The sequence below is a fragment of the Hordeum vulgare genome, chromosome 6H (genome assembly GCF_904849725.1).
Source record: "Hordeum vulgare subsp. vulgare chromosome 6H, MorexV3_pseudomolecules_assembly, whole genome shotgun sequence".
Taxonomy (NCBI): Eukaryota; Viridiplantae; Streptophyta; class Magnoliopsida; order Poales; family Poaceae; genus Hordeum; species Hordeum vulgare.
The window spans coordinates 426,000,440-426,013,231 of record NC_058523.1 but is presented as its reverse complement, the minus strand read 5'-3'; positions in this window follow the sequence as shown (position 1 = coordinate 426,013,231).

Here is a 12,792-nt window from a genome sequence, read left to right as displayed (position 1 = left end):
CTCTTACCGACTTACCGCTATCATTTTGGGTATACACATTAGAAACTGCAGCATTCACTTTAAATAGGGCACCGTCTAAATCCGTTGAGACGACACCGTATGAACTATGGTTTGGCAAGAAATCTAAGTTGCCGTTTCTTAAAGTTTGGGGCTGCGATGCTTATGTGAAGAAACTTCAACCAGAAAAGCTCGAACCCAAAGCGGAGAAATGCGTATTCATAGGATACCCTAAGGAAACTATTGGCTATACCTTCTATCTTAGATCCGAAGGTAAAACCTTTGTTGCCAAGAACGGATCCTTTCTATAGAAAGAGTTTCTCTCGAAAGAAGTAAGTGGGAGGAAGGTAGAACTTGATGAGGTAATTACACCCCCTCTCGAACAGGAAAGTAGCGCAGCATGGGAAATTGTTCCTGTGGCACCTACACCAACTGAAGAGGAAGTTAATGATAATGACCATGAAGCTTCGGATCAAGTTACTACTGAACCGCGAAGGTCCACAAGGGCACGCTCCGCACCAGAGTGGTACGGCAACCCTGTGATGGAAATCATGTTGTTAGACAACGGTGAACCTTCGAACTATGAAGAAGCGATGGAGGGCCCGGATTCCAACAAATGGCTTGAAGCTATGAAATCCGAGATAGGATCCATGTATGAGAACAAAGTATGTACTTTGGTGGACTTGCCCGATGATCGGTGAGCCATAGAAAATAAATGGATCTTCAAGAAGAAGACTCATCCAAACGGTAATGTAACCGTTTATAAAGCTCGACTTGTCGCAAAGGGTTTTCAACAAATTCAAGGGATTGACTACGAAGAGACTTCCTCTCCCGTAGTGAAGCTGAAATCAGTCTGAATCATGTTAGCAATTGCCGCCTTTTATGATTATGAAATTTGGCAAATGGACGTCAAAACAGCGTTCCTTAACGGGAACCTTAAGGAAGAGTTGTATATGATGCAACCAGAAGGTTTTGTCGACCCTAAGGGTGCTAACAAAGTGTGCAAGCTCCAGCGCTCCATCTATGGGCTGGTGCAAGCATCTCGGAGTTAGAACATTCGCTTTAATGAGGTGATTAAAGCGTTTGGGTTCATACAGGTTTACGGAGAAGCTTGTCTGTACAAGAAAGTGAGTGGGAGCTCTGTAGCTTTCCTCATACTGTATGTGGATGACATATTATTGATGGGGAATAATATAGAGATGTTGGAGAGCATAAAGGCCCATTTGAACGATAGTTTTTCAATGAAGGACCTTGGAGAAGCTGCATACATATTAGGCATCAAGATCTATAGAGATAGATCAAGACGCCTCATAGTTCTTTCGCAAAGTACATACCTTGACAAGATATTGAAGAAGTTCAATATGGAAAACTCAAAGAAAGGGTTCTTGCCAGTTTTGCAAGGTATGAGATTGAGTAAGACTCAGTCGCCGACCACAGCAGCAGATAGAGAGAAGATGAGTTTTGTCCCCTACGTTTCAGCCGTAGGCTCTCTTATGTATGCCATGTTGTGTACCAGACCTGATATAAACCTTGCCATAAGTTTGGTAGGGAGGTACCAAAGTGATCCCGGTATGGAACACTGGACAGCGGTCAAGAATATCCTTAAGTACCCGAAGAGGACTAAGGAAATGTTTCTCGTTTATGGAGGTGACGAAGAGCTCGTTGTAAATGGTTACGTCGACGCTAGCTTCGACACAGATCCGGATGACTCTAAGTCATAGACCGGATACGTATATGTTTTGAATGGTGGGGCAGTGAGCTGGTGCAGCACCAAGCAAGAAGTCGTGGCAGCATCTACATGTGAAGCGGAGTACATAGCTGCTTCAGGAGCACCTCATGAAGGAATTTGGATGAAGGAGCTCATCACCGACCTTGGAGTGGTTCCAAGCTCGTCGGGTCCAATGACACTCTTGTGTGATAACACTGGGGCCATTGCCATAGCCAAGGAGCCCAGGTTTCACCGAAAGACGAAGCACATCAAACGCCGCTACAACTCCATCCAGGACCATGTCCAGAGTGGAGTAATAGAGATTTGTAAAGTACACACGGATCTGAATGTTGCAGACCCGTTGACTAAACCTCTTCCACGAGCAAAACATGATCAACACCATAATGCTATGGGTGTTCGATACATCACAATGTAACTAGATTATTGACTCTAGTGCAAGTCGGAGACTGTTGGAAATATGCCCTAGAGGCAACAATAAAATGGTTATTATAATATTTCCTTGTTCATGATAATCGTCTATTGTTCATGCTATAATTGCGTTAACACGAAACAGTAATACCTGTGGATATAAATAGATCACAGTGTGTCCCTAGCAAGCCTCTAGTTGGCTAGCTCGTTAGTCAATAGATGATCATGGTTTCCTGGTCATGGGCATTAGATGTCATTGATAACGGGATCACATCATTGGGAGAATAATGTGATGGACAAGACCCAATCCTAAGTGTAGCACTAGATCGTATTGTTCGTATGCTAAAGCTTTTCTAATGTCAAGTGTCTTTTCCTTCGACCGTGAGATTGTGCAACTCCCGGATACCGTAGGAGTGCTTTGGGTGTATCAAACGTCAAAACGTAACTCGGTGACTATAAAGGTGCACTACGGGTACCTCTGAAAGTGTCTGTTGGGTTGGTACGAATCGAGATCGGGATTTGTCACTCTGCATGACGCAGAGGTATCTCTGGGCCCACTCGGTAGAACATCATCATGAGATCAATGTGACTAAGGAGTTAGTCACACGATGAAGTACTACGGAACAAGTAAAGAGACTTACCGGTAACGAGATTGAACAAGGTATAGGCATACCGACGATCGAATCTCGGGCAAGTTCTATACCGACAGACAAAGGGAATTGTATACGGGATTGATTGAATCCTTGACATCGAGGTTCATCCGATGAGATCATCGTGGAGAAAGTGGGAGCCACCATGGGTATCCAGACCCCGCTGATGGTTATTGGCTGGAGAGGTGTCTCGGTCATGTCTGCCTGTCTCCCGAACCCGTAGGGTCTACACACTTAAGGTTCGATGACGCTAGGGTTATAGGGAATTGTTATACAAGGTTATAGAAAGTTGTTCGGAGTCCCGGATGAGATCCTAGACTTCACGAGGAGCTCCGGAATGGTCCGGAGGTAAAGATTGATATATAGGACGGATGGTTTCGGACACCAGAAGTGTTTCGGGCATCACCGGTAACGTACCGGGACCACCGGTGGTGGCCCGGAGGTCCACTGAAAGGGGGACACGACCCCGGGAGGCTAGATGGGCCAAGTGCGGGAGCGAACCAGCCCCTAGGTGGGCTGGTGCGCCCCCCACACTTAGCCCAAGGCGCAAGAAGAGGGGACAGGGGGGAAACCCTAGCGCGGGTGGGCCTAAGGCCCACCAGAAGGGTGCGCCACCCCTCCTCCCCCTCCTGGCCACCGCACCTCCCCCCATCTAGGGCTTCCGCCCCTCCCAGGAGAGGTAAACCCTCAAGGGGGCGCAGCCCTCCCTCCCCTTATATATAGTGGGCACTTTGGGCTGTTGGAGACACCAATCTTCCTCTCCCCCGGCGCAGCCCTGCTCTTCTTTCTCCTCCTCTCTGCCGGTGCTTGGTGAAGCCGTGCCGGGAGACCTCGTCTCTCCATCGACACCACACGTCGTGCTGCTGGAGATCTTCCCCAACCTATCCCTCCTCCTTGCTGGATCAAGGTGCGGGAGACGTCACCGGGCTGCACGTGTGTTGAACGCGGAGATGCCGTGGTTTGGCACTAGATCGGAATCACACCGCGATCTGAATCGCCGCGAGTACGACTCCATCAACCGCGTTCTAGTAACGCTTCCGCTTAGCGATCTTCAAAGGTATGAAGATGCACTCACCCTTCTCTCGTTGCTGGTCTCTCCATAGGAAGATCTGAATATGCGTAGGAAATTTTTTGAATTCATGCTATGTTACCCAACAACAAGTTGATCACCAAAACATACATCAAGTACTCACATGAATCCACGTGTGCCAACCCATATGCATAGGTTCCCAATTGTCACAAACCCGCAAGTTGATCACAACAGATAGACACGTGCAAGACATACATCAAGTGTTCTCAAAGACTCAATCCGATAAGATAACTCCAAAGGGGAAACTCAATTCATTACAAGAAGGAGAGGGAGAAGAACATCATAAGATCCAACTATAGTAGCAAAGCCCATGGTACACGAGATCAAGACATCTCAAGAACACAAGAGAGAGAGAGATCAAACACATAGCTACTGGTACATACCCTCAGCCCCGAGGGAGAACTACTCCCTCCTCGTCATGGAGATCGCCGGGATGATGAAGATGGCCACCGGAGATGGATTCCCCCTCCGGCAGGGTGCAAGAACGGGCTCCAGATTGGTTTTTGGTGGCTACAGAGGCTTGCGGCAGCGGAACTCCTGATCTAGGTTTATTTTTGGGGGTTTCTGAATTTATAGGAATTTATGGCGGTTGAATTACGTCAGTTGGGCCCACGAGGAGGTCACAAGCCTGCCCTGCGCCACCTAGGGGGGTGGTGGCGGCGTCAGGGCTTGTGACTCCCTCGTGGCTCTTCTTGCCTTCTTCCAAAGCCTCGGGGGTCTCTTTTGGTCCAAACAAATCATCGTAAAGTTTCATTCCATTTGGTCTCCGTCTGAAAATGGGCCAAAAACACGGAAAAAACAGAAACTGGCACTTGGCACTGAGTTAATAGGTTACTCCCACAAAAGATATAAAATAGCATATTCATGCTTATAAAACATCCAAAGTTGACAAGATAATAGCATGGAACCATCAAAAACAAGTATCAGACGTGATGCCTATATGTATGAACATTGCCTTAGATATCGTCATGACTTTGCGCGGTTCTATCAATTGCTCGACAGTACTTTGTTAACCCACCATAATATTTGCTATTTTGAGAGAAGCCTCTAGTGAACACTATGTCCACCGGGTCTACTTCACTTCATATCTTCATCCTTACACTTTTACTTTGTTGCACTTTCCGCCTTCAGATCTCACTTTGCAATCAATCTTGAAGGGATTGACAACCCTTTTATAGCGTTGGGTGCAAGCTCGTTGTGTTTGCGCAGGTACTCTGGACAGTTGGCTTGATTCTCCTACTGGATTGATACCTTGGTTCTCAAACTGAGGGAAATACTTATTGAGCATGTGTTCCATCACCCTTTCCTCTTCAAGGGAAAACCAACGCAAGCTCAAGAGGCAGCAGGGATGGATGCGGCTCGGCCCCGTGAGCCCACAGATATGCTGGGCACAGTCGGAGGTGACAGGGGCCACCGGGGAGAGCACCGACTCGCGCTGGGCTGTCTCCACTTGTGAAAAAGTCAATGTGGGCGCGAGGAGGGAGACGACCCTGCTAGTGGGGTCGGCGACCCAACTTGTCGGCCTTTGTCGAGCTACCCGGTCGGGCCCGTTCGGATTAAGTGGAGATGGCCTCCCATGAAGCCGCCTTCGGCGGCAGACCCTATTTAATGCCACAAGCATCGTTTAAAGGCAAAATGTGCTAACCCGCGCCTACAGCGCTCTGCAATGGGCCGACCCATCTAGAAATTCTTCATGGACTTTTTTAGCTCGTGAACTGTTTTAGCCCGCGAACTTTTTTGAAATCGGTGAACTTTTTTGAAAATCGTTGAACTTTTTTTTGAAATCGATGAACTTTTTTGAAAATTGATAAACATAATTTAAAATTCGTGAACTTTTTTCAAAATCAGTGAACTATTTTTAAAAATTGATGAACTTTTTTTCAAATTCGATGATATTTTTTTCGAATTCAGTGAACTTTTCAAAAATTCATTAACATATTTCCAAAAATATGTGAACTTTTTTCCATAATCATTGATTTTTTTCGCAAATTTGAACTTTTTGAAAATTCTGGGAACTTTTTCGATTTTTTAATAACCAACGAATTTAATATGGGCCAGCCCATGAAGAGGTCGCTGCACGCGCCCGTTCCCCTAGTGGCGCGTGAAGCGCCACATAGGAAGTCCCGCCTTCGACAAGCAAAGACGTAATCTAGAGAATACGCCTCTTGTGTGGCCCCTTCGCTCGCTTGGCCGAGTAGCTAGGCCGGCCCAATGCGCTGCAGCGCTAAGTTGCGCCCATTGCGTTGCTTAGGCCCATTTGGGTAATATTATTTTACCTTTTTCTTTTTCAGAGAGCTCATATAATTCATAATTAAATAAATACAACTCCAAATTTGATGATTCAAATTCCTACAGGATTCTAAAATCATTTCCTATTCAAATATGTACCTTGCAAATTTTTCCATAAAGCTTTTCTATAGAGTTCTAATTCAAATTCAAATCTGAATTATTCAAAAACCTCATTTTGCAAAATTCCCGTAGAGTCCAAATCAACTCCAAATGGAGTGATTCAAGTTCCTAGCTATCTCTAAAATCATCATCTAATTTTCTAGACATGGTGAACATTTTTATCATGAATTGTTTTTGCTAAGTCTAATAAATGACCCCAATCTCCATATAGCTCATCTTGAGAAATTCATAGGAAAATCCTCCCAACTCCAAATCTAATGAAACCACTTCCTAAATGTTTCTAAAATCAATACTTATTTAATAGGTGAATCCACTCATATTTATGAAAATGTTTTCTGTAGACTTCTTATAGGATCACCAATTCCTTCATTTCCACCATTCAAAATTCAACATTGATCCAAATCCATTAGAACGAACTTTAGGATTTTTCCTTATGACCACAGATGTCCAAGAAAAATAAACTCCTATTTATAGAGGACTTTTGTTTCTCTTCTTGTGGTGTTTCTTATTGTGGTTGTTTTCAACGATAGTTGACGGACTAGACGAGGTGCTCGGAATTGGTCGAGAAGCTATGAAGACCTCGAAGACTTTGTTGAGCCAGGCAAGCAGTCCCTTAACCATGACTTGAAACCATTTTATGCATGTCATATGGCACTTTACTTTGTTGCATTTGAATCATGACGAATTGGTAACCACCTTGGTCGGTTGTCTCTGATAACTCCTCGTTGATACTTGCACTAAGCATGGCCCTACCTTCGTGTGAGGGTTGTGCGGGTGGGAAGTAGTTAGAATGCTAGTAGTTGCTACGCAAATGAGATATGAATAATGCATGGTGACGATAGAGGATATGATTTCAAAGACTTTTCGAAAACCCCGTTGGGTGCCACTAGTGCCCGAGGGAAATGGTGTTAAGTTAGGTAACCACTTGAGAAAGAAGTGGTGTACCAAGACAAGTGGTATGTGTGTTTTTGGAAACGGATTAGATTTAAGATTTGTCGACCGTCCCAACCTTACATGTGCGACCACAATACAACTTTATGGGATGGGGCTTTGTTAGTTACCTTGGTCGATGCTAGCAGAGAGCCCACATTACTAGTGGCTGGAGAGCCAAGTCACTCTCTCGATACGGGGTTGTGCCAAGTAGGGCGACCATAGAATGTTTTCATAGACATGGGGCACACCGTCGGCCCCTTCTTGGATGTATGATGTTGAGCGAGGCTCGTATGATGTACATCATGAGGGTTGTGTGCCAATCGAGTGGACTCTTTGTTTATTGTCACCAGAGGAAAGGAATTTGTTCGGGTGCTTACCTCGGGTATGTAATATACCAGGAGTCATGGATGACACAGAAGTTCCCCGAATCTTGTGGGTACAATGTGCAACCTCTGCAGAGTGTAAACTATTCATATAGTCGTGTCCACGGTCAAGGACAGTTGGGTGGTGCTGCTTAAACTACGTCCAGATGTTTTCACAAACTTGGCCTGCGTGTGTGTGATAAAGATGATGGTGTGAGAAAGAAGATGCTTGAGTTAAGTCGGATGACTTGACATGATAAATGAACATGGGATGTTCAACCCCTACTTATGACGATATCTATAACTTGTTCGTGTGGATATCTGCAACCTATTGATGCATGCTTTTACAAGTTGATTGATCATGACATTGCACTCAAAACTAGCTTTATGCAACTTACCTACTTAGTGCTACATCATGCATTGTTATTGCCTTGTTCCAAACATGGGTTGCTTGCAAGTACATTCAAAGTACTCATTGGCTTACCACTGGTTATTTTATTGACTAGGCATGAGCGAACATAATATGATGAAGAATACCTTGGTGACATTCGTTCGAGTTAGGACGCTTCCGAGTCAGAATGCGTGTGGGGTTAAGGAAGATGGCATGGGTTCACGCTAACATTAGAGATTTCAGTTGCAATATATATATATATATATATATATATATATATATATATATATATATATATGAAGACTTGGCCATGAAGGCCATAATCGAGTAAAATAATATGTAATGGATGCAAGACTCTTGTTATTCAGTACCTATGTGTTAAGTGAGCATTGATATCTGGGATCGATGTGCACGTACATTCGGTGATCACGACTTATGAGTCGTGGTCCCCACATGTATATACAAGGTTGCTTCTTCGTGGACTCCTTGTGGGTGGAACACTCTATGGACTCGCGCAACCGTTATCCTCCGTGGATTGAAGTCTCCATCAACGTGGATGTACGATAGAACCATCTATCGGAACCACGCAAAAAATCTTTGTGTCATCTTTGCATCTGATCTATCTATCCCTACCCTCTACTTACATGTGCATGTCTTTACTTTACATTGCCATACTCTTAGACTTGTATGTGTAGGGTGTGCTTGACTTGGTATAATTGCTGAAACTTACCAACTAATAAAATTGAGAAAATGTTAAGTTTTATTTTGGTCAAGTAATCTAATCACCCCCTCTAGACATACTTCGGATCCTACAGTCCCCTATATGTATATTGTCATCAACATCAAGTTATAATTAAGAGCATGATTGCAATTTTCGTTGGCTTTCATCAAAATTAAGGAGTCATCATCAAAGAGAAGATTAGTCACAGCAGGTGCATCACGTCATACATTAAATCCATTTAGGATACCATCTCCTCTCCATGTGTCAATAAAGTTGTCAGACCCTCAATGAATAGCAGGTAAAGATAAGGGGTTGGGGGATCCCCTTGCCGCAACCCCCTTGAGGGTTTGAAACATTTAGTTTCCTAAATATTAAACTGCACTCTATACTCCAATGAAGACTTTTCCTACCTTTTTATTCTTGATTGCATGGAGACTCTCATATGTAATGAGAACATTATCAATGATCAACCGCCCTAGGACAAAAGCAAATTGTGTTGGGCTAATAATCTCCGGTAAGAGGTTTTTAAGCCTAGCAACAATCACCTTGGAAATAACCCTGTAAAGAACATTACATAACCTAATTGGTCTGACTTTTCACGAGAGTTTGCCTTGGGAATCACGACAATATTGAGTAATGTTGGCACCTCTTTAACAATATCATCACCAAGCATTGACCAAAACCTTTTCCAAAATGTTGCATATAACCCATCGGGTGTCGGTGCTTTAAAATCACCAATAGAAACACAAGGCATTATTACATCCATCCGCATTATAAGGTGCCACAAGAGTAATACTCATCTCACTCGAAACTATGCGACGAACTCGGGTCAAAACCTCATCATTCGATGCATGGGCTTGGAAGGTAAACAATCATGAAAATGGACTTCATAAGCTCATTGAGATCCTCCGTACCTTCTCCGCAAGCTCAGTATCATCCAATATATTTTTCTGTATGATTTCGTTTCTTCCGCATTAATGCACCCTGATAAAAGAGTGTCGTGTTCCACTCACCATGCAAGAGCCAATTCCATGGCCTCTCTTAAGCCAGGTCATCTCTTCTAGATCCAACAGGTTATCAACATGAACATGAATTTCTTTCATTTTTGAACGGGTCTCACTCGTTAATGGCGCACACCATAATTTGTCAAGTTACTTTTTCAACATTGCAGTTCTTTTGTTGAGACACTTCATAATATCCTATCCCATTTATGAAGATAAATATGTATCACTTTAATGTGATCATCCAGTGAAGGGTCGACCCCCACCATTTTGGTGTGTTCTCAAGCAGAACTAAGAACTTCATTAACGTTTGCCTCATTAAGTCACCGAGCCTCAAATTTCCTAGACCCTTATATCATATGTTCCGAGCGGCAAAGTACCCCATATCTAGGAGGATCCGTCTATGGTCCATGCGAATACGGTGCTCGTGAACAAGAGCGGAGAGGGGAATTTTGCAGCCCAAGCTTCATTACATATGGCTTTGTCATGCCGTTCCTTGATGACACCCCTACTCCAAGTAAAGGGGGCGCTGATAAAAAATACCTTATGTAGAACACAGTCTTCCGCACACTCTCCAAAATTCTGCATCATATGTCACAGGCGAATATTACCACATTCCCTCTCACTGGCCACAAGAATTTCATTCAAATCTCTAATTACCAACCACGACATCATAGTATTATTGTACGGATCATGCAAATAGAACCATGGTAGATGCTTTCTATCCTAGTTCGTTTCACCATAGAACCTCGTTATGTGCAACATGATATGCTTTCGTAACCACACCATCAATAAAATTAGGGAAACATCACTAGTAGAAAACGGGGCTATAGTCCCGGTTTGTCACGAACTGAGACTAAAGGCCCTCCACGTGGCTGCTCGGGCTCAAGGATCTTTAGTCCCGGTTGGTGTTACCAACCGGTACTAAAAGATTTTTTTTAAAAACTATATTTTTTAAAAAAATAAATAAATTTATTTTTATTATTTTACGTTTTTCAAATCTTTGAATTATTTGATAATCTAATCTCTAATAACCCCTACTCACCCCATTCATTTCAAATAATCTAACTTCCCGGTCAGTCACCCATCCTCTCACTAATCTAGCCCACCACGTATAACTTTTCGGTTTTATCTCCACTAGTTTCCAAGTCTCCACTTGTTGTTTTCTTGACAATAGTAAGCTATCAATTCTATTAACCCTCAAGTCTTGATGTCACATGATTTAATTTTTTGAATTCAAAAATTTATTAAAATAAACAACAATAATGAATTGAAAAACTTTAAAAAGGAAAAAAAGGAAAAAAAATCAAAAAAAACTCAAATAATTCTTAAAAAGCATAAAAACAAAAAATCCAAAATAACAAAAAAAATCAAAATAAAATAAGTAATAATAATCATATGGAATTTCAATGGAAATCAAATAAGTAATGATATTATTGTATTCATTTTTTTGCCAATTATTCATTTAATATGGCATAATTAATATCTTTAAATCTATAAATCAAAATTCCACAAATAATATATCCATTATTATCAAAAAAAATGTGAGGAATCCAAATATGACACCCTTTTTAAAATAAAAATAGAAACAACTAACATAGCAATAAAGTAATATTAACTAATTACAAAAAGTCTGGAATTAAAATAAGATTAAAAAAATGAAATGGCTTTGTAAGAGATAAGTATTCATCGAGAACCGTGATACTTCCAAAGAGATAGTCTAGTTTGTACACGAAGTGCATCCAGTTTTTGCCGTAACCCTTACAATTTTTTAGCACATGCCATGTGGGTGAAATGATGATACCATGCCAAGTTTTAGCCTTTTTCGAATTGATTTGTAGCGCTTTTCAATTTCAGGGTGATTTAGCTCAAAAAAAATTATTTAATGAATGCAAAATAGCAAATGAGGTGAGAAAGGGTTGAAGATTCATGAGGTGAATTTGAATGATGCGTATTCAGGGCACAAAAAAGTCTCGAGTTGAAATAAGATTAAAAATGAAATGGATTTGTAAGAGATGAGTATTCGTCGAGAACTCTCATACTTCGAAAGAGATAGTCCAGTTTATACACGAAGTGCATCCTGTTTTTGTCGTAACCCTTCTGACTTTTTAGCACATGCCATGTGGGTGAAATGATGATAGCATCCAAGTTTCGGCCTTTTCAGAGTTGATTTGTAACACTTTTCAATTTCAGGGTTATTTAGATCAAAAAAATCATTTAATGCATGGGAAATAGCAAGTGAGGTGAGAAAGGGTTGAAAAATTATGAGGTGGCTTTGAATGATGCATATTGAGGGCACAAAAATTCTGGAGTTGAAATTTAATTAAAAAAATGAAATGACTTCGTAAGTGATGAGTATTCGTCCACAACCGTGATACTTCGAAAGAGATAGTCCAGTTTGTACACGAAGTGCATCCTGTTTTTACCGTAACCCTTCCAACTTTTTAGCATATGCCATGTGGGCGAAATGATGATACCATGCCAAGTTTCAGCCTTTTCAGAGTTGATTTGTAGCATTTTTCAATTTCAGGGTCATTTAGCTCAAAAAAATCATTTAATGCATGGAAAATAGCAAATGAGGTGAGAAAGGGTTGAAATTTTATGAGGTGTCTTTGTATGATGCATATTGAGGAAACAAGAAGTCTGGAGTTAAAATAAGATTGAAAAATTGAAATGGCTTTGTAAGAGATGAGTATTCGTTGAGAACCGTGATACTTCGAAAGAGATAGTCCAGTTTGTACACGAAGTGTATCCTGTTTTTGCCGTAACCCTTCCAAATTTTTAGCACACATGTCATGTGGGTGAAATGATGATACCATGCAAAGTTTCAGCCTTTTCAGAGTTGATTTGTAGCGCTTTTCAATTCCAGGATCATTTAGCTCAAAAAAATCATTTAATGCACGGAAAATAGCAAATGAGGTGAGAAAGGATTTAAATTGTATGAGGTTGTTTTGAATGATGCATATTGAGGGCACAAAAAGTCTGGAGTTGAAATAAGATTAAAAAATTAAAATGACTTTGTAAGAGATGAGTATTCATCCATAACCGTGATACTTCGAAAGAGATAGTCTAGTTTGTACTCGCAGTGCATCTTGTTTTTG